General features: G+C 38.5%; 1 pseudogene; it reads left to right on the top strand.

Moving 5' to 3' along the window:
- Nucleotides 1-401: 401 nt before the first annotated feature.
- Nucleotides 402-501, top strand: LOC113292207 (annotated as a pseudogene).
- The last annotated feature ends 20,977 nt before the right edge of the window (nucleotides 502-21,478 follow it).

Here is a 21,478-nt window from a genome sequence, read left to right as displayed (position 1 = left end):
AATATGGGTCAAACTTCTGGTGGTTATCGAATCTAGTGTTGTTATAAAGAGTATTGGCTTGCTCCTCAACAGTATGGACTTCCCAAAAAGGCTCTATTCTACCATTATTACTACTAGAATTACCTAATTCTAAGGCTTCTAACCTTTTGGCTATGGCTGCTTTTAGCATCTGACTCATAAGATCCTTCTACCCTATTGACATTTCCTCTACTTAGAAAAATTGTTTTCTGTGGTTCGCTACTATTTTCCCATTGTTGGGTCTTATCGGCGATTTCATTCAAAAATGTCATCGCCTCATCAACAGTTTTATTCTCAAACCCACCTGTGCATAAGGACTCAACCATGTTTTTGTTGAATAATCTAAACCCTCGTAGAGGATCTGAACTAACCTAACCATCTCTAAACCATGATGAGGACATTGAGATATTAAGTCATTGAACCTTTCTAAATACCTATATAAATATTCTCCCTCTTGTTGAGCAAAAGTACATATTTGTGTCCTATTAGACGATGTTTTGTGCCTTAGGAAAAACTTCTGTATAAAGGAAGAAGTAAGTTGGTCATAGGTTTCAATTGACTCATAAGCCAAACTATACAGCCAAGATTTGGCTTTATCTTTTAAGGAAAAGAGGAATAACCTAAGTTTCAACGCATCATCACTAAGGTTTTTAATTTTCAGAGTACTACAAACTTCCTCAAATTCCCTAACATGAAAATAAGGGTTCTCATTCTCTTTTCCTAAAAATATTCGGAGCATATGTAAAGTCCCAGGTTTGAGTTCATAATTTTCCTCGGTTTCAGCTAACTTGATATAAGACGGACGAGAGGTCTTAGTTGGGATTAATAAAGCTTTCAAAGTTTCCATTTCTGGTACTACCAAAGGACTAGGAGTACTTTCTTCACTAATCGTCAAGTTTTCAAAGCTGGAATTTTCAAAGACAGGGCTCTCAAAAGAAGAGTCTTCGAGCTCCCCGCCTTCACAAGAAGAACTACTAGGTTTATCACTAATCAAACGACCTAGAGTGTTTCTTTTCCAAGCCCGCTCTTTAATAACCTTGGGCATACACTAGAAAAACCAAAGAAAAAGAAATAAATCCTAAAAGGAAGGGAAGTTCTATGCAAACACAAACAAGGTTGACCCCACCACAGCAAACCTACTGATTTCTAGCAAACAAAAACCATGATGGCTCCACTTAGATTGTTTCTAGACCAGCTTCTAATCCTTCGAAAGGGAATTCGTTACAATTTAAGCAAACCCCTCTGGAATCAATCCGAGTTTAAGTAAGTTGAATCGAGACGAGGGAAGCTCAGCGGAGCTTTGATACCCAAGGCCTCACCGGCGTTACAAGGCGGCGTATTCAACTCGCAGAAACCATCATGAAATTTGAAGCATGCTTAAAAGAGTAATCAATATTTTTTGAATGACTTTCCTATTAAGCTCGTTACCCTATAGGTCTCGTTCTAGTCAAATTTTAGGCTTAGGTTCGCGTTTGGTTTCGTTTTCCTAAGGCGGGAAAGAAGGGAACGGTGATGAAATCCGAACCCTTATCTTGTATGGCCAGTCCTTGCCCTTTACTAGGAAATTAAAGCAGTCGTTTTCAAATCCTCAGCATATATACAAACGAAGGAATGCAGTAACTCGCTGACAGGGGATTCGCGAGTGTTTCGACAAACTTACCTCCCGTACCAGACGGGGGATGAACCGTTGAAGTCGACTCGGGCCACGACTTCTATGTCATGTACGAACCCGAGGAGCCGAGGCGATATCGTAATCGTCGTCCTTCTCTGCAAACAATTGATATTTAAACTACCCTTCCGTAGGGTTTAAAAAAAAAAGTCCCACAGTCCACAGTCCAAAAATATAATGCAAAAGAAAAGGAAAGTCTAAAAAAAAAAAACTCTAAAGAATAAAAAACAAAATAAAATGTCTCTCTTTTTTTTTTAATTAATTTTTCTTCTTCTTTTCTTTCGCTGCTTTCGCTTTGCTTTTACTCCAAATCTTTAAGTATTCACCAAAATCTTTGGCAAATTTTTCTTTCGCTCCAAATTCCAAAAAGGATAAGACAAAAACTCAAAAACGTAAAGAAGAACAAATAAAAACCTAAAAAAAAATATAAAAACTCTATCCTAAAGACAAGTCTGCGTCAGCAGCGCCAAAAATTGATGGTTATTTTCAATGATGTTGTAGTAAGATGGTTCGTTCAAGACTTGTGAAAGCAGATTTTTTTAGGATTACATTTTATAAATGATAATATTAAACTCAAATAAAAAGGTGATATGAATTTTATGGAGAGACTGGGGCTAGGATTCCACCATTGGTCGATATTAGTAATTTAATAAAACAATAATTTCGCAACTCAACGTTCAAATTGATTCTAATAGTATTGCCTAGACATGTAGATTTTTAAAAGAATAGATGTTAATCCAAGCATAGAATATCAAAATTCTAAAGCAAGCATATTCTATCAAGAGAAAATACACCTAACTAATCAAAATCATATAATCCATTTTTAGTTCAATGCAAAAATCATAATAGAATTGCTATAATTAATTTAAAATAAAGATATATCACTTTTACCAAAACTTCTTCCATCTCCCCAAGGATTGGGTTTAGCTCTTCATCATGGAAGCACGCTCAAAATTCATTATTATTGCTCAAAGGTGGTGTACAAATGATGAAATGGGAGAGAAATCAATTAAAACTGGGTTTGTAACAGTTATAAGTGTTACAAACCGAACTGTTACAGGGAACGATAGAACCTAACTGTCGTTGTCACTTTAGAGTTCTAAACTATCCCAAACTCCCTCCTCCTCTTATGATACTCACACCACCTATTTATACTCTTCACAAGGTCAAGAATATTGTGTAATAACTCCCGAAATCTTCATTTTCTCCCTGCCAGTTCACCAGAATATCTTCTTTCCCGTTTCTTCTCTTACACGCGATAATCTTCAGCAGATACGCTCCAAACATGTTGTAAACCATATACGATTGGGTCACACTCATGCAGCAACAAATCTTCACGTATCTTCCATAATTAATCCACAGAAAACCCGAGAAAAATGCATGCCCCCTGTTTTCTCCAATTCCACGTAGCTTTCCTTATTTCTCAAAACTAACAGCATTACCGGCCCTGTTACATTGTTACAGATCAGTACCAATCAAATCTTAAAGAATCCCCACGAGAATATCTCCCAAATTACTGCCAAAAGATTTCGCAGGTTTAAAAGAATTTTCTTCCCGACAAAAACTGTTTGAACGTGGAGAAGAAGGGGGTGCCCTTATCGACTGTGAGGGTGCCTTTTAAACAAGGATGCTATGGGGTGTGAATAGAAGGTAGGTGCCCCTTATCCAAATCCAAGAGTCCGAATAACATGTGTCCCCCGGGGTACAAAAACCACTTTGCGAGCAACTTTTTCCACAAATGTTTATTTCCCAAAAATACCTACAAACACATAAAATACCATAATATGTACGAAATCGAGTACCAACAGTACGGAATATTGAGGAATAATTAGACACAAAAATGTGTCTATCATCATGGAAACTTCAATTGTTGTCACTCCAGTAATAGAGAAAACTAAGTCACAAGCAGAGAAGACTGAAGAAACTGTTGCCATGAGCGTAGAAGTTTCTCCAGTAATTGAGAACCGCATAGTGGTGCATGAATATCCAAATGCAGGGGTTGCTTTTGATCCTCCATTTGATGTGTCACTCCTATATCATGAGATAGATGGCGGATTCAGCGTTCCCGTTGGATATGCAGTCTTGTATGAGAAAATATGGAAGAAGTTTGGCCACATCATTGTTAACTGGGATCCCAGACGTGCGTATGCTTTAACAATGCAAGTAAGTGTTATCTTGCGTGTTGTAACTGATATATGCGCTAGGGCTAGAAATACTGTGACTCCAGATGTATTCTTTGATTGGGAGTTCAACTTGGAGAATTCTGAAAGACTTGGCTTCAACGTGAAGTGGCTTCGTAAGAAAATAAATGCTATTAAGGACTCATGTGAGAATAACATACCCTTTCCAAATAATGCTATGATAGAGAAGGAGGAAAAGATAGCTAAGCTGACTGAGGCGCTGAACCTGGAGAAGGCGGGTTTGCAAATCTTGAAGGATGTGGAGGAGAAAAAATATCTTGAACTTCTGAACTTATGAGAGATGTGAGGTTTTATTTTGGTTTTGATATTGATTGGTTTTGGCTTGGTAGAGGATTTTCTTTTGGATTTGATGGAGGTTTTCTTTATGTAAAATGAACTGAATTTTGATAAATTGTTGAATTCAAATACTGAATGCAAGTATTGCAAACCTTTTGGAGAAACTGAAATACAACGAAAGAAATCCTAAATGCCAAATCCCAGGCATCATGAATACTCAAATGCCCATTACTTCAAATACCCAATAATTTCAGGCGTCAAATGCCTTAAGCCAATTCTCGTGGAAAACTGGCAGAGTCCTGCCATCTGTGTTGACCAATCTGTAGTATCCTCCAGTTATGGACTTAGCAACTACAAATGGTCCTTCCCAATTGGAGCTTCTTGCAGAGTGAAGGTTGCGTTGAGTTGCCTTGAGAACTAAATATCCTTCACATATTTTATTAGGCTTGGTTGTCCACGCCTTGAATATCTTTTGTTGATTCGGAATTCCTCGTGTGGCGGGTTTCCAAGGTTGTGGCACATATGGACACTCATGCAAAGGGGAGTATCCAGAGTACTGCATGTCATGCTTAGCCAGGTCTTCAGCAATGAACCTTTCGATAGAATGATCAATTTGAAGAGGCTCTAAATTAAACCACTTGGTATAATATTGTCGAGGTGAGGCTATCCACTCATATCACTTTGTGACAGCTAAGTTGTCAATGGGAAAAGTCCCCGGACCAGGGCAGCATAATTAAACATTGGCAATATAGGCGCAAGAAGAGGAATTAGACTTGCCTGAGTACGGAACCTTTTGATGAAAGAGTGTGCACTTTCTCCAGGTTTATGTGCTAATTCCACCAAAGCTTTAACCTCCTCCAGGTGTTCGAATGATGGAATATCTTCTATTTCTTCTGAGTCAGAGCTTTCTTCAATTGAAGGCATCAGAGTCACTTTTCCAGCGTGAATCCGAGGTCTTCCAAGAATCATGTTGTATCCTGGATCTTCCCGGATTATGTAAAATTTGGACTCAGTGAAAACTGAGTTTTCTTTGAACTTAAAGATGATGTAGTCGTACGCATCTCTGAGTGTCCCTTCGTGATCTCTGATTGACATGGGAGCATGAGTAGCTTCTTGTCGAGTGATGCCAGCAGCTCTGAGAGTTTTCAAAGGAATGATGTTGATGGCAGTACCAACATCAACAAATTCTCTTTCGAATTCATTTCCCTTGATGTATACTGTGGTGAGCAGTCCCCAGTTATACATTTCTTTGTCGGTGGCTGGAGGTTCAGGTCGTTAACAAAATTCTGGTGTATGTGTTATTTCTTTTTTGCATTATATTTTGTTATATAATTGAAATGTCACTGGTTGTGTGTTAAGATCAATCAATTAGAATATCCAACCTTTGGTTGTTGATTTACATTGATTGACACCTGAAGATTGGTCTTTGGTACCGTTCAAGTTTAATCCTCTTATATTCAATCGGGTTCGCATATTACTATTTGCTGATTGCGGATTGAATTAAGAGTTAGAGATATCAAACTCTTTGATATACTTTTGTCTAGATTGAGTCTGACTGTCTAGTTGATTCTCTAGAAAGTATATTGGAGTAAGTCCTCTCAGATTTCCAAACGAATTGTTGGTTGTGGTTTTTAGACCCCCGCATTTTCAGAAAGAGAAGCAGCCAAAGAAAGTGCAGCGATTCTAAAACTCGTTAGAATCTAGACAGCTGAAATTAATAGGATGAAACACAAAATCAATGTGATTATTGGTATAGTAAATGATCGTGACTCCCAATTAAGAATCCTTCTTGAGGAAGATGCTTCTTATCGAACCTTACTTGAGTCCAAACTCAAATAGGACGCCTTGGAAATTGAACGTCTTTTGAATAAACTCTCTATTCAAGGATGTTCTGAGGAGTCCACTATACCAATCGCTTTTGAACCAACTGTGTTGTTAGAGAACGTGACTACATAAATTCATGTTTCTCTGACGGAGTCAGTTACAGAAGCTAAATCACAAAACCTTCCTACTACTGAAGATATGCTTGCATCCTCCTCTAATCAATGAATCACCACATCTCACGGCAGTAAGAAATCTCCTAACGATGGTGTTAATCCTTTTCACTCTAATCACTCAGGTGATCAGAAATTGTGTCTCTTTTGTGACTCAAAAGGGTATGTTCAACGGAATAGAAAATCAAGGTTGAATGACAATTGTATTGTTCGACTTAAAGACACCTTAGATTTAAATTTCAAAGGTGTAACTGAAATTCGTATGTCTAAACTAATTGGTTTCAGTACTCACCCTGTGAATCCTGTCAGGAAATTCAATTCGATATGTTCCTCTAACGTCCAAGCTTGTAACAGTAATATTAACACAAATCGTTCAAGAAGATTTCAAAAAGAATCGTCTCCAACTGAAAAGGGAGATTCTATTATTCGTGATGTGAATAAGGTACCAGAATGAGTAAAAAACAATGAAGGACAACCTAAATCTGATAATTGAAGGATACAATGATCTTATCAACATGCTGTCAAATTCCTCTAGACAGAGCTCTTCAGGTAAGGATTCAAACTTGGCTTCACATTTTGTTGATAGTAAGTTTTATGATAATTTTTCACATCAAACAGGGTTTCCTCCAAAAATTAGAAGGAAAAAGAGGATTAACTATGAACGACATTCATTTGATGAGCGCAATGCTCATACTTGTGTTAATTAATCACAAGATCTGAAACCTCACTCTTAGAATCCTGTTGAATGAGATGTACTGATGATCAGATATACTTGATGGAAAAGTGTTCTCTATTTAGTCTAGCTATTTCCTTCTCGTTTTTAGCTGGATTATCATTTACAGACATCTTTTCATAAGTATTTTTCTTTAGTAATGTCTTTGTTAATATTCTTAAGCAAATCAATCTGATAGTAATGGACTAAGAACGATCCTAAACATGATAAAGATCATCAAAAGTCTAGGTCGACGATAGATTGATTGCTGGAATTTTTAGAACAACTCCATGTGATGGCAAAGAATTTATGACCAATTTTAAACATGAAAAGATGTCGCCTGATACTTTACTTTGACTATAGGCTTACATATTTAGAATTATGGGAAATTCTTGGATTAAACTTATAATTGTTTTAATACCAAATTTAATCAGGTAATTTACAAGGATTTGAAGACAAATCGATGTATGATATGATTTTGGTGAATGATTTAATGTAATCATAGATCCGTAATTTAGATCTAAATTAACTTCACACTCAAATTAGAAAATTGGATGAAATTTCGAAATTAAATAACTAACCTGCAGATTAACTCAACGTAAACGGAGGTTAATGTGTCAATTATTATTTTTGAAAATGGGTCTAATGTGGGAGGGAATTCCGCATTATACCCACACTTTAATTTATCCCATATAGAAAATTAATAATTAATCGCAAGTCCTAACGTAATAAAAGTAATCGCGATGTTACTACAAGATGGAAAATCATCCCGTTCCCGCATGACTACATAATTTATCGAAGGGATAAAATTATTATATTTGGAATAGGATATTAAAATTTGATAAAATTCTTGCCATGATTTCTTGCTCCGTTCGAGTATGTTAAAAGTAATTAAAGTACCGGCAATTTAATGCTAATATTTTAAAAACTTAAAGACAATACTAATATTAATTAGACCATACATTTTTAGAATTTAGATGGATGAATAATACGTCTAAAACATTAATTAATGTTCGAATCAATTAATGTCTCAAACTTAAGATACATATATAGAATTGAAGTGAAGGTACGTATAGTGGGTGATCAAAAAGAGGAATTAGATTCCTTTCGTTTTGTCTCCTTCGTACTCATTTCTTTGCTTGCTTTTTTTTTTTTGTTATAACTCTGAATGCGAAGACAATATGCTCTCTATGAAGATGCTATGTGTTATTGGTGTTTGTTTCGATGATCTTCCTTCCTCTTCTTCCCTTGTATTTATAGCCTTTTAGTTTGGCTTTAGTGGTACAAACCAAAATGGAAATAAAAGTGGAGATTTGGTGAGATTTTGATATTATTTTTGGATTTGAAATGGAGAATGCACCAAAGGGGGAATCGGTTGGTAGTGATAGAGTTGGGAAAAGAAATATTATTTTTCTCTTTTCATTTCCCTTTTCATTTTGGCTACGGGTGTGATTAGGAGAATTTTTAGGTGAGAAAGGAGAAAAGCTTTTGTTTCTCTTTTGAAAGGGTATTTGTCCCTTGTTTTTGGTATTTGATTTAAAATCAAAAGGTGGGAGAAAATATAATGATTTCAATTTTCTCCTTGCATAATGTGTTGGTAAGTGGTATGGAGTGGGGTGTTGGTGGGTAATGAATAATTTTTTTTGCTTTCCTACCTTTTCACTATCATGCCGATACTGTAATTTTGCGATTGTATTTTTTTAATCTGGTTCTGAAGCGTAAAATAGTATTTTTACGTAGGGTGCGAAATTGTGGTGTCAAAAATTGCCCCTCTTTGAGATTAACCGTTTGCGGTTAATGAACAAAGCTATGAACACCCTTTTGCACCCGATTTTTTCCAAAAGGTGGTAACGATGAGTTGATGAAAAAAGTCCCGACGTTGGCCGAGTTTGCCCAGTTGAGCTTGCCAGCTTCCATTTTCATGAAGGTTTTGAGCTTTTACGGTTGATTTAGTTGAATTGTTCTTTGTTCGAGCCGATTGAATGGTTGAAAAAAAGTTGATGAAGAAATATCATAACGTTGACCGGGTTTGCCCCGGTTGAGCTTGTCAGATTCCATTGGCCTGAAGGTTTTGATCCTTTGTGGTCGATTTAATTGAATTGCTCTCTGTTCGAGCCGATTGAATGGTTGAAAAAGTTGATGAAGAAAGATCCTAACATCGGCCGGGTTTTTCGCAGTTAATCTTAGGAGGTTCGGAGCCTTGTGTGGTCATTCATTGTTGGAACCTAATGGTTTTCACACTTTGCTTCAGTTGATGAGAGGTGTTTTTCTTAGAAGATGAATAGATCTCTGGTGTTGGGAGGCTTTGCCCCTTAGTTGAAAAAGTTGATGTGCTTCCCTTAAACGATAAAGAAAGTTTTGATGTTGGGAGGCTTTGCCCCTTAGTTGAAGAAGTTGATAAAGAAAGATCTTAATATTAGCTGGGTTTGCCCCGATTGAGCTTGTCAGATCCATTTGTCTGGAAATTGATGATCCTTTGCGGTTGAATTTAGTCATTTTATATCCCTTCGGAACCAATGAAGAATGGGCGATGAAGAAAATTCTGACATTAGTTGGATTTTGTTTTTCCAGTTTGAACTTGTCGGTATTGTTCAAATAGAAGGATTCAAGCCATCTATATCATTCTTTTGACTTTTCTTGATACACATCTTCCTTGGATTATGTGTATCTGACTGGATATGACTTTCCTTCCTTTCACAAGACGATTCTGATAAAGGATTATTTCTTTCCCAAACTTCTTGAGGAAGTAATTACTTTTCTTTCTTTATAAGACAGAGAGAAAGACCCTTCTTTAGGTAAGGAATTTTCTTCTTTCTCTTCAATATGTCATCTAGGTGGATAGCTATCATCATTCCCTGATCCTCCGGCTTTTCCTACGATGCATAGAATACGAAAAATTGGAGTTTTATATGACGTGGATAATCACGTTCTGCAAGAATCTGGGAAGACCCCGTAAGTTTCGTTATTGATCGAAATTTTATTCTTTGCTTTCCATATTTTTATTACTTCTCAACCATTGCTTGCTTTCATAGAATTTTTCCTGGGCGCGTAATCGTGGAGGGACCACTGGGATAACGGAGTGGTGGCTGGTGTTGAAACAATGCAAAGGTGTACGTGAGCTTGTACAACGAATCGGCTGGTACGAATTTATCGAAGCTTTGGAGTCGTTCCATGATAGTGAGAATGCTTTAATCGTGGCATAGCGATGGTGGGGTGATACTAATTCTTTTCCCTTGCCACACTGTGAGTTAACCATTACTCCTCTGGACTTCTACATGATTACTAGCATCCGTGTGGGGGTAGGAGCTCCTGTCCCGTTGGGTGTAAACATGACTGAAGAGAATGTCAGAAACATTTTGGGACCTCATTGTGGGGACATCTTTCCTAAGAATTGGTACGTCAGTTTAGCTGACTTGAAGATGAATTTCTCGGTCCCCGAGCTGGATCTCGTTGCTGAAGCTTCAAAAGATAATGCTAAAGTTATAGAGGTTTCCAGGGCTTTCCTGATTTTTGTTGCGGGTCACACCTTCCTTAGATCTTCTAGTGGCTATATCAAATCAGGCTACTTGGCAGCATTTTCTGACTTTGATTTGGCAGGTTTTTATGATTGGGGAAGTTGTGCGATGGCGCGACTTTACAACTATTTAACCCGACCAACCCGCCTTCAAACAAAAGCCTTATGTGGATTCTGGCATGTCTTGAATGTGAGTACATTTCTCCATGCTTCAGTCCAACCGATCTTAGACCTTTTTCTTTAACGCCCATACTTTGTTCTTTGTAACAGTATTGGTGTTATGAATATTTTCCCACCAGTCTCCCTCCTTTTGATACGAGCTTCTCCAATAGTCAAACATTTCCTCGAATGGCCAGATGGAAAGGTGCACTTCGAATTCACTCGACTGCATATACACGCCTTTGTTTGGAAGAGGTGACGGTCGAATCTATAAGAACCTTTCTTTTCTCTCTCTCTTTTTATTATTATTATTATTTTTATGTGTATATATATGCTTCCATTTCGATCGCAGATTTGTTGTGACCCTTGGAAAAATTATTTGATTCGGCGTGATCAAAGAGCCATTCATGCTATGTCGCCTAGCATGCTTCGGTACTTGTTACGAGGCCCAAATTACTATGCTTGGTATCTTGGTGACAGGTTTGGGCGACAAATTAGTGAACCAGACGCGACCCCCCGTTTTCCTCCTCCTGACGATACATGTTTTACTTATGCATCCTTTAGCGATATGGATGAGATTTCACGCCAATCGCAATGTTCCTATGAATATTCAATTGATCGTGGACTGAATTTTGATTCGTATTGGAGATCGGTATCTTTAGGTCCATCTCCTTCTATCCAAGCTCGTCGAGAGAATCTTTTAGCGCGTGACCCGGGTTTTCCCCTCGTCCATTATTGATGGGATTTTCAAGTAATGCTCCTTCTCAACAAGTTCCATTAATGGGTTTCAGTCATCTTCTTCCAACATGGTACTTTCAAATTCCTATTTTGGGAACTTCAGATGTGGTTGCAATTGAAGGCGTCTCTTTTGACCGTGAAAACATTGTTGGTTTCCTCTCCCATACGATATTCTCGAGGTGCTACTGCTTCTCTGCTTTTCTTGCCTTAATGACTTAATATTTTTACTAACTCATTTCTCGTTTTAGGCTTCCAGACCTCATCAAGAATACTTGCTTCGTTTGGTGGATAGTCGTGAGCGTCAATTGAAATCAGTGATGAATGAGATGTACGGGATCATGTTAGGGCATGATGAATTCAATAGAGAATCCTTGGGGAGACAGACACGTATTGACACCCTTTCTGAAGAATTGTCCACGCTTCGGCTTCTTTACGAGGTACACTGGATTTCCTTTCTTTTTTTTCTTTTTTTTTTCTTTTTTTTTTCCTTTTTTTTTTGATACAGGGGAAAGGAGATAGCGGATAGGGTGAATGACCCTAATGGGTTGGAGCAACCCGACAGGTCATGGATTTCGTTTTGGTTTGCCCGAAAAGTGGTTTGATGGAGCCCTAATCCTCTGCTTTATATACTTCTTTTTCTTCTTCTTTCTCAACCATTAACTTCTCTTTTTTCTTCTCTGCATTTCCGCCTCCTTCACTTTCGATTTTCACCAGAGACTTGAGAGAATCTTGCTTCTTTGTATAAGATCTGAGCTTCGATCTGCTCTTTTAATCACTACCTTTATCTTTTAGAGGTAGATCATGTTCTTTTGCTTCTTGCTTGTTTGGTTTGTTGTTATAGTGATCATTTACTGGTGGAATATGCAAGATAAAGTTTGAGCAGATGAAGAAATCACTCTCTGAAGTTGGTTTAACCGGGGAAAGATGTTTTTGGTGGAATCCAAGTATAGATCTACACAGCGCTCCTTTTTTCTGTCTTCGTTGTGAGTTCATCTTAAGATCCAGATTAATGTTCGGCTCGAAGATGAAGATCTGATGATTCAGGGAAAGATGAAAAAGCATTCCATATCCAGCTCCAGAGAACATACAATGGTAAAACGAGATTTCAAATTTGAAGTCAGATTTGAATTTAGATGTATTTTGACACGTGTAGATGGTTTGCCTTTGATGAAGACGTTTGAATCAAGTGTGTCGAGGTGACACTCTTACCATCTGTGTACATTGGTTTCGATCAATGGGAAATGGTGAAGAAGTTAGATCTCAGTTCACACTTAGGCTGAATCGTCGTCTTCTGGTGTTAGATCTTCACTTCTTCCTCTTTGGTTTATAGTCAGATTATTTTATTTTATTTTTAGATATGATCATGTATCCTTTAGATGAGTAGTTGTTCTTGATTTGCATTGATATAGACGAGGATCTAGTAAGTCCTTCCTTTGTGAATAAAATATTTTGTTCTGGTGGTGCTTTTGTCCTTAATTTGACTTGCACTGTCTTTGTAGATCACTGACTCCGGTGAAGAGATCTTAACTCAGATAATTCATCGTTCACAAAAGCTAAAGCATGATTAAACATGATTAGACTCAAAATAATACTCAAAAGCTTTTGCCTCAGTTGCCTATTTGGTACGTGTGCATGGCACAGTATTATCCTAAGGCTTTCATCATCAGGTTTTTTTTTTTGAAAAATTTTAAAATTATTTTTTTTATTTTTTTTGGAAAAAAAATTGAAATTCAATTAAACCCCCCCCCCCTTTTTTTGCAAACAATATTTACAAAATTTAATAAACTGCAAAATATTGAAATTAATTTGGAGAGTTTGGCTCAGTTGCCTATCTGGTTGCTCATAACACCATACCCAATCCTAAGCCTTTCATCATTGACAAACTTTCCTTCTTTTTTTTTTGAAAACAAAAACCTTTGAAGTCTGTTTTTTTTTAATAGCACGATTTTTATAAAAACATATACACTCTTTTCTTTTCTTTTTTCATTTTTTGAAAATAAGTTGATAAAGTAGAAAACAGTGATAAAAGTGATAAGTGCTGACAAACTAGTTGATATTTTGGGAAAATGCCAGGATTAGGTATGCTGGAATGTTGTCGTTGATTAGGCATAATGCCTCTTGAGTTGATCAGCATTTGTGGGCCTTGGATGTTTTTCTCCATCTAGATCCATCAATTGTACTGTCATTCCCTGAAAAATCTTTTTGACAATGAACGGGCCTTCCCACTTTGGGTTGAACTTGCCCCTTGGGTCGCTGTGTTTGACTGGAAGAATTTCCTTGAGCACCAGATTTCTTTCGTTGAAGTTGCGTGGTCGCACATGTTTGTTAAAATTGCGTGCAACTATGTTCTGATATGCTTGAGAATGGCAGGCTGCTGCTAACCTCTTTTCATCAATAAGATTTAGTTGCTCGACCCTTAATTTTACCCATTCATCTTCAGGTAACTGACTCTCTTTTAGTACTCTGAGATTTGGAATTTCCACCTCTATAGGATGCATTGCCTCCATACCATATGTGAGCGAGAAAGGTGTAGCCCCGGTTGCGGTGCAAATTGATCTTCTGTATGCCCACAAAGCATATGGTAATTTTTCACTCTAATCTGTATATGTATCTGTCATCTTCTTCAGGATTTTGACGAGTGTCTTTTTGGATGCCTCCACTGCTCCATTGGTTTGAGGTCGATATGGTGAGGCTAGATGGTGTTTAATCTTGTATTTTTCAAGCAGTTCTTTGGTTTCTTCACCGATAAAGTTTGACCCATTGTAGGATATTATTTCATGTGGAAATCCATATCTTCAAATGATGTGATTCCGTATGAAATCAACCGTCGGCTTTCCTTTGAAACTTCTTGTTGAAATGGCCTCAACCCACTTGGTGAAGTAGTCAATTGCTACAAAGATGTACTTATGGTCGTCGGAAGATGGATTGATTTTACCTATAAGATCGATTCCCCAGGTGGAAAATGGCCATGGAGATGATAGAGTATGAAGTTGAGAAGGAGGTACATGCATAAGGTTCCCATGTATCTGACATTGGTGACACCTCATGACAAAGTTGCATCAATCTGACATCATCATTGTCCAGTAGTATCCCAGACGATCTATCTCCTTACTCATCATGCGTGCATTCATGTGAGGACCATACTCACCACTGTGTACTTTCTCCAGGATCTTTCTCACTTCATGTTCGTTCACACATCGCAACAAATTTCCTTCTCTTGACACTTTGTAAAGAATATTTGCAAATATGGTGTACTGACATGTCATTCTTCGGATGTACCTCCTTTGTTGTTTTGTTGAATCTTCTAGATAAGATTGATCTTCGAGGTACCTCTGAATATCAACAAACCAAGGAGCATCGTACAATTGTTTAGTGGAGACTTGAATGGCATAACAGAAGGCAGGTTCATCTCTTCGGCTTATTTCGATGGGTTTCACCATCATTCCTTCGGGGACTTCAAGCCAAGAAGCTAAAACGGCAAGAGCATTAGCAACATAATTTTTGTTTCTGTAGATGTGGTGGAATTCAATGTGATCAAATTGCTTGGTGAGATCCTCAAGATATGTATGTTATTGGGATAATTGTTCGTGACCCTCCACTCCTTTTGGATTTGCTTGATGATCAAAAATGAATCTCCATACACTATGATGATTTTTACATTGATTTCGATAGCAGATTTCAGTCCAGCTATGCAGGCTTCATATTCTGCAACATTGTTAGAGCATGGAAAACACAGCCTGATAACAATAGGAGTATGGATACCTTTCGGTGACTCTAGCATGCAATGCCCCTACACCCCTTCCTTGTTTGTTGTGGGCTCCATCAAAATACATCTTCCATGGCTTATCTTCATATACATCAGCATACATCACCCATTCATCTGGGAACTCAATCTTTAGCTCAGTGTTGTCGAGGAGAGGATGTGATGCTAGGTGATCAGCAATTGCTCTTCCTTTGACGTATTTCTGTGTGATGTATGTGATATCGAACTCGGAGAGCAACATCTGTCATTTTTTCGTTCTTACGGAAAATACGGGCTTCTCGAACAAGTATTTTATAGGATTCATCCTTGATAGTAGCTGAATCTCATGAGACATAATGTAATGTCGAAGACGTTGGGTCGCCCAGACAAGTGCCAAGCATGTCTTTTCTAACATGGTGTATTTTGACTCGTACCCTGAAAGAGTTTGTTGTTGTAGTATATAGCTCTTTCCTTGCCGCTGACTTCATGGTATTGCCCCAACATGGATCCCATAGAGGTATCTGTGACTGAGAGATATAGAATCAATGGAACACCCGGTGTAGAGGAAACAAGTACTGGTGGACTTGTCAAATATTCCTGGACATTTTCAAATGCTTCTTGACATTAATGATTCCACTCGGTTGGTACATTCTTCCTTAGCAGCTTGAATATTGGATCGCATATGGGAGCGAGTTGATTTATGAACCGACTTATGTATTGTAGTCGACCCAAAAATCCCCTGATTTCCTTTTATGTTATTGGTGGAGACATCTCGATGATAGATTTAGCCTTTGATGGGTCGCATTCAATTCCTCTGTTGCTGACGACGAATCCTAGAAATTTCCCAGACTTGGCGCCGAACAAGCACTTGTTGGGATTGAGATTAAGCTGAAATTTTCGAAGACGTTGAAAAACCTTTCTTAGAACACTTACATGATCTTTGCTATGCGCAGATTTTGCCACCATGTCGTCGACATAACTCTCTATCTCCTTGTGCATCATATCATGGAAAATGGTCATCATGGCTCGTTGGTATGTGGCTCCAGCATTCTTCAATCTGAAAGGCATAACTACGTAACAAAATATTCCCCATGGGGTGATGAAGGATGTTTTGATCATATCTTCTTATGTCATTCTGATTTGATTATATCCGGAGAAACCATCCATGAACGAAAGGCTTCCTTGTCACGAGGCGTTGTTGACCAAGATATCAATATGCTGGTAACGGGAAATCATCTTTTGGACTTTGTTTGTTCAAGTTGCGGTAATCAATACACATCCTTACCTTTCCATCTTTCTTCGGAACAGGTACAATGTTAGCCATCCATTCAGTATAAGTGATTGCTTTGAGAAATCCCGCGTTGAGATGCTTCTCCACTTCTTCTTTGACTTTTAAGGTCCATTCTGAATTTAGCCTCCTGAGTTTTTGTTTGACCGACTTTACATGAGGATAAGTTGGCAGACAATGAACCACCATGTCCAAACCAGTCATGTCTTCGTATGACCAGGCAAAGACGTCCTCGAACTCAGTGAGTAGCTCGATCATCTCTTTCCTTTCTTCAGTGGACAATGTTGTCCCAATCTTGACATTTCGTGGTTATTATTCCATTCTCAAGTTGATTGTTTCTTCTTCCATGAATTCTGGCTCTTTTTCATGTTTTTCGACGCTGTTTTGGATCTCTTTTGGAACGTCCTTTAGGCAGGTTATCATTTCTTCATCCTCATATTCGAAATTTCCTGCAATGTCATCTTCCAAATACAAGACTTCATATTGGTTTTCACACTCTTTTATTTCTGATATTACACTTTCTACATTTTTTTGTTTTTCAAATTTTTCTGATTTTTTTGGACTTTTCTTTAAAAATAAAGGTGCATTAAACATACAAATACCGTCCTCCGGGGCCCACGAGGATTCTTGCGGTTCATCCTTCGTCAGTTGTGGACCCTCATCATCCGTTCTTACCAGGTCGGAGGAAGTTCCGATGTCATTTGCATCTTCATTGGGAATTATCATGCAGATGCTTCTATCAGATCGTTTCTCCATCCTTCTTGCGTTGATCCTCCAGAATGTTTCTCTTTGTTCTTCAAGGTACTGTTCCAGGTTTTGATTGATCATTTTTGGGCGAATCTCGGTAAAATAGTCGATGAAGGCATTGATCGTTGTCGGCCGTGGTCGTTGGTTGAATACCATACCAATGCACTACCGGTCAAGCTTTGGCCGAAATATTGTTTGAGATGATCTTCGCACATTTCAACGGTTTCATGTACCACATGAATGATTTGAGGTTCTTGATCGGAGAGCCCTTGCCGTTATATATAGGAAAATGTTTCCTTCTAGGAAATCGCAAGCCTAAGCATGTAGTAACCATACATTCCTGGATTGTTCCTTCAGTTTCATGGGTTGAGCTTGTCGTACTCTCTTTTTGTTCAGGAACTTCTATTTCTCGTTCATCCTCCCTTTTATGCCTCCTGGATTCGCCTGCATTGTTAATAGGAGACGGAGAAAAAAGCTGACTTGCCCCTTCGTAAACAGGTTTTTCGGCTTCTTTTCCTTTGCCAGAACTTCATTTTGTTACTATAGGTGCAATCTTCGACAGAGTGTTTGGTGCTGGATCCTTTTATTCTCCCTTACGAACGAACCACTTTTGGAAGGACGGCTGACAGTTCCAATCAATCCCTTGATCCTCTTGTATTTTCCTGAATGTTGTAGAATTTTGATGGGTTGACGGATATCCCAGGCCTTCTGTATCAAATGCCTTTCTCCCAGGTATCGTTATTGGTTGTATGGGCCATTGTTGTCGGATCCCAAGCCCCATTCACGGAAAGAACTTACTTTTCTGGAGCATTTTCGGAACATTTCGGTTCCGATATTTGAATTGACCCGTACATGCGCGGACGCTTGATGATTCAGCTTCGCTTTCGTGCCGGTTTTCGATAGCGTAGTTATGTATTTCTGGGACCATGTTCACAAAGACCTGATGGACCTTATTTCATCCTCCCATCATCTCCGTGTACAGTGATTAGTTTGTTTCCCATCCAAAATCTCGTTTTCTGGTGAAGGGAAGACGCGCCAATTCCGTTGTTGTGCATTCATGGACTCCCTAGAAGGAGGTTGAAACTTGCAGCAATGTTCATTACAAGGAAGGTAGCATAGGTTTTTAGTGACCCAACCCATATTTTTATGGTGAGCTCACCAATTCCCACCTGCTTACCATTGTTAAATGCCCTGACCGTCAAGGCTGATTCATCAACTTTAGTAATACGGATCATGTCGATCCCCATTTTTTTAGCCGCCTTTAATGTGCATATATTAACACCAGTACCGTTGTCCATGAAGACAGAAGTTATGATCATATTTTCCCAACCAATGGTAATGTAAAGCCCTTTGTTGTGGTTTCTTCCTCCGGCGGTAAATCGTCATCTGTCAAAGTAATTGCACCTGGTCTTGCGGCTTGGTCGATCATGTGTACTAGTTTGCTAGGAGTGATTCATGTGGGAACATGCATCAAACTTAATGCCTCTTGTAGATCCTGGCGGTGACTGGTTAATGCCTCTAACAATCCCCAAATAGAGATATCTGCCTTTGTTCTTCGCAACTGCTCAATGAGCAAGTTATCCTCTTTTATCACCTCATCTGGATTGCTCGTCCTCATCCGAATTGGGTTTCCCCTAGCCAGGACACCTGGTTTTTCAGTCCGCTAGTTGGGAGGCTTGAACTATCTTCCTCCCCTTGTTTGGTGCTGCACTTCTTCAAATTTTTCCGGCATTCGTTCCGAGTAAACGACTTTCCCGCTTCCTGCAATGGTGAAAAATAGTTTTCGATTTACCTTGCGGATGTTGGCGTCTGGTGTGCTTTTTGCTGATTCTTTATTGTTCTCAGCATTGACCCTAGTATCTTCATTTGTTTGGGCCTGCCCATTTGTCGTACGGTCCATTATTAGGGATGGTTGACGTGGTTCGCCTCCGTCGACTTCAATGAAATTGATTCGTTGATTTCCCTGATGCGTTGGAAGAGGATTTTGCAGGATATTGGGTTGCTTTGGCCCCTTCGATGACTATCTTACCATCATCCAGTAAATCCTGGATAAGATGTTTCAGTACAAAACATGAATTGGTATCGTGCCCCGCACTCTGATGGTAATTGCACATCTTTGATTCGTCATAACCCCGAGGTTTGGGGTTGGGTACGGGTTTAGGATCTCGAAGTTGAATCAATTTCTCTTTAACTAACATGGGAAGGAAATCACTGATATCTCCATCTAGTTCAGAGAATACCCGATTTCTGCTCTATCTTTTCTCGACGTATTATTGACCCTTGTCTTGACGAAACGTCTCGGTCATTGGTGCTTTCCATGCATCCCTAATGTAAGTAGGTATGGAGAGGGTTGGATTCACATAGTTGACCTCCTTATTCTTTGCTGAGTTTTTCCGCATAAGAAATCCGGAGTATGCGCCGTCCCTCATGGCATCCTCAATGCTAGCTCCCTTTCTTCGAAAATCGAGAAGATTTTCGGGTGCGGACATGCTGAGGAGTACCCTGTAAGACATTGAAAGATTTTTCATTAGCATTTTTATTGGTGCTTTTTCGGATGGGCGTTCGAACATCTCGAACACTTTATTGTCCCATCGACTCCTCCAGTCGGTGAACCCTTCATTTGCCCCTTGTCGGAGGGACTCAAGCTGGCGTAAGGCTATAATATGATCTATACTCTTAGCGAAATGTTTGACAAACGAATTAATCATAATTGGCCATGTTGATATGTTTGATTTTTCCACGTGTTCATACCAATCAACAGCTAGTCCAGTCAGACTTTGATGGAACAAATTTAATAGCAAGTCATCGCTTAATCCTTGGGGATTTAGGTACTTGAGGTACAGCTTGATGTGAGACCCTGTAGGCCCCCGACCATTGTATTTTTCCATCTTGGGAAACTTGAAACCTTCAATAAGGTCTCCTTTCGGTGGAGTGTACCATACTTCTCCCTCCACGCCGATGATATCTTCAATTATCGACAGTCTTTTCATCACGTGCTCTTTGAAATATTCAAATTCCAAGTGCTCTTTGCTTGGCGTTGGATTTTCATTACCGTCGCCTGGATTTCCGGATTCCCCATTTTTGTTTTGTTCTTTATGCGATGGAGGATTGTCTTCGGGTCCAGAACTATTTGTTTGTTGATGAGAATCATATAACCCTTTTCGTTGAGGTTTCTTTTGGTATCATCTTCGAGCTTCTCAAGGAATTTTGCGAGTTTTTCTTCAATTATTTGTTCTATCTTTGAGGTAAGAATGTCAGGATTGCTAGTTTCCCCTTTCCCGGGTGTGAATCATCCATCTTGACTAGTCTTCCTCCCTTTTTCTTCCAACTGGGAACGAAAGTTCCTTTCTCCGTTATAATTGAAATCACAAAGCTTGTTTTGGTGATCAGTATAACAAAAAATTAAATTATAAAACATTTCCACATAATCATTTTTTAAGTCGAATCTCTTTCTATCCCCAGTGAAGTCGTCACTGTAGAAATCGAGGTCCAGCACGGGCCTACAGCCGGGGTTTTTTACGATCCCTGGTTACTATAGGGGTGAATCCTATGTGCGCAGCCGTTCGTGAATGTTTTATCGCGCAAGTTGGACGGAGATATCTTTTTACTAGTTCGTTAGTAAGAGAGCTAACTCTGCAAAAAATAGAGAGATCTTTTGAAGTCGCCACCTGACTAAGGGGAGTCGGGACCCTTTTAACTAGTTTGAATTCTTTCGGGAAAACAAAATCTAGTTATGACTTACATGTTTATGGTCTGCTATCAGAGAGTCTGGGTAAGGAGATTCTAGTACGAGATGGGAAGGTGTTAGGCACCCATCAATCGTCCAATCGTAAGATTGGCCTCTATTAAATGATTAAAGGGAAAAATGTTTATAATTTATTTTACCAAAACTTACATATGCAAGATTATGATACCAAAATTTATTGGTACTAAGACTTGATCTTTGTGTTTAAGTTATGTAAAACAGAGGCTTATTTGAAAGCTTGATGAAGCTATGATTATGGATTTAAAGTCAAGAGTTTAGGTCAACTCTTAATATTTTAAAGTCTAGTTCGATTCCAAATCAATCTGATAGTAAAGGATTAATAACGATCCTAAACATGATAAAGATCATCTATAGTCTAGGTCGACGATAGATTTGATTGCTGGAATTTTTAGAGCAACTCCATGTGATGGCAAAGAATTTATGACCAATTTTAAACATAAAAAGATGTCGCCTGATACTTTACTTTGACTATAGGCTTACATATTTAAAATTATGGGCAATTCTTGGAGTAAATTTATAATTGGTTTAATACCAAATTTAATCCGGTAATTTACAAGGATTTGAAGACAAATCGATGTATGATATGATTTTGATGAATGATTTAATTTAATCATAGATCCGTAATTTAGATCTAAATTAACTCCACGCTCAAAT

Source organism: Papaver somniferum, chromosome 6 (assembly GCF_003573695.1).
Source record: "Papaver somniferum cultivar HN1 chromosome 6, ASM357369v1, whole genome shotgun sequence".
Classification (NCBI taxonomy): Eukaryota; Viridiplantae; Streptophyta; class Magnoliopsida; order Ranunculales; family Papaveraceae; genus Papaver; species Papaver somniferum.
Note: the sequence above shows the minus strand (reverse complement) of the source record. Positions and strands in the feature narration are given on the sequence as shown.